Raw genomic sequence first — 1474 nt, 5'->3', positions numbered from 1 at the left:
AATACTTGTAACAACTACAGCACTTGTACCACATGAGACAATTTTGATGTAGGTTGTCGTGGTCTTATCATTTAGTTGCTAAGTCCTGTCTGACTCTTTTGTGACCCCATGGACCAGGTTCCTCTGTCCAGTGGGATTTCCCAGGCAAGAATACGGGAGTGGGTTGCCATTTTGCTCCTCCAGGGCATCTTCCTGACCCAGGGATCAAACCTGCGTCTGGGTGGATTCTTTACCACAGAGGCACCAGGGAAGCCCCGTTTGATGTAGGTCCTGACAGACGATTCATCTTGCAAACAGACCAGGTAAACTTATGTCAGTAAATACAGCATAGGACTGTAAGTGTATTTTCTCTTCCTTTTGATTTTCTTAATAGTATTTTCTTTTCTCTAGCTCACTTTATTATAAGAATCGAGTACATAATACATATAACATACAAAATATGTTAACTGTTTATGTTTCCGGTAAGGTCTCTAGTCAACAGTGTTTATTTGCTAATTTTTATTAAACAAGAAGAGTCGGAAGGTAGGGAGACAGGAAGATTCTGTTGGGAGTTCTGAGGGGGTTGGGGTGTGAACAGCCATCCAGGTGAGTGGGCACGCGGCGTGACCGGGAAAATGCAGAGTCGCTCCGCAGCTCTAGAGGCCTCCTGGAGGTTTGTGAGCAGTAATTAGGTGGCAGTCGTGTCAGCACCTGCTTTGTTTTCCTCCAGTCCCTTCAACTCCCTTCCGGAGTCGCTGGGGGGCGCTGGGGGTTCCCAGACGAGGAGAAAGGAGGCGCAGAGGGCGGGGGGTGGGGTCCCGGGACCCCGGAGAAGCTAGTGATTGAGCCCAGAATTCACGCTGGGTAAAGGGGGACGCTAACAAGAGCAGCGGGAAGGGAACGGAGAGTTCGGCGAAGGTGAAGAATTGTCGGAGCTGCAAGGGCAGCAAGAGGTCAAGGGCTGCCTGAACTGACCCGAGAGGCACAGTGCCTAGCTACTGGTTACCAGTGACTAGCGAGGTCCGGGTGTGGCTCCGGGACCGGTATCTAGATGGTGGGTGGAGACGGAGAGGAAGCAAGGGCCTCGCGGGAGTCACCTGCGGACGCTGGAACCACCGTGAGTCGTGGGTCGGCAGCTGGTTTGCTAGTATTTCTGCGAAACTCTCGCCCCTGACTTTAGCCGGCTCGCACCGATGAGCATAGGCCCGTGGTTACCGGACAGTGACCCGGATGGACAGTCAGGTTGGCAGATTGACTGACAGACGTTTGGCGGAGATGTAGAGCGAATGATCCAGACTGTTCGGGCAGAAGAACGAAAGGAACAGATCGCAGCGCCCACGCGCGTTCTAGGGAGAGGGAGGCGTGGGGCCCGGCCTGTCGCACTCTCTGCCGACCTGCCGTGGTTAGAACCGCACCTGATACATAACAGGTGCTCAACACACCTGAGCTCAACCCCGGCAATGGATGCCCGAACCTCCTTCTCTATCCACTGCCG

This window comes from Bison bison, unplaced genomic scaffold, assembly GCF_000754665.1.
Source record: "Bison bison bison isolate TAMUID 2011002044 unplaced genomic scaffold, Bison_UMD1.0 scf7180017864453, whole genome shotgun sequence".
Lineage (NCBI taxonomy): Eukaryota > Metazoa > Chordata > Mammalia > Artiodactyla > Bovidae > Bison > Bison bison.
The sequence above is the reverse complement of the archived record's forward strand: the minus strand, read 5'-3'. Positions refer to the sequence as shown.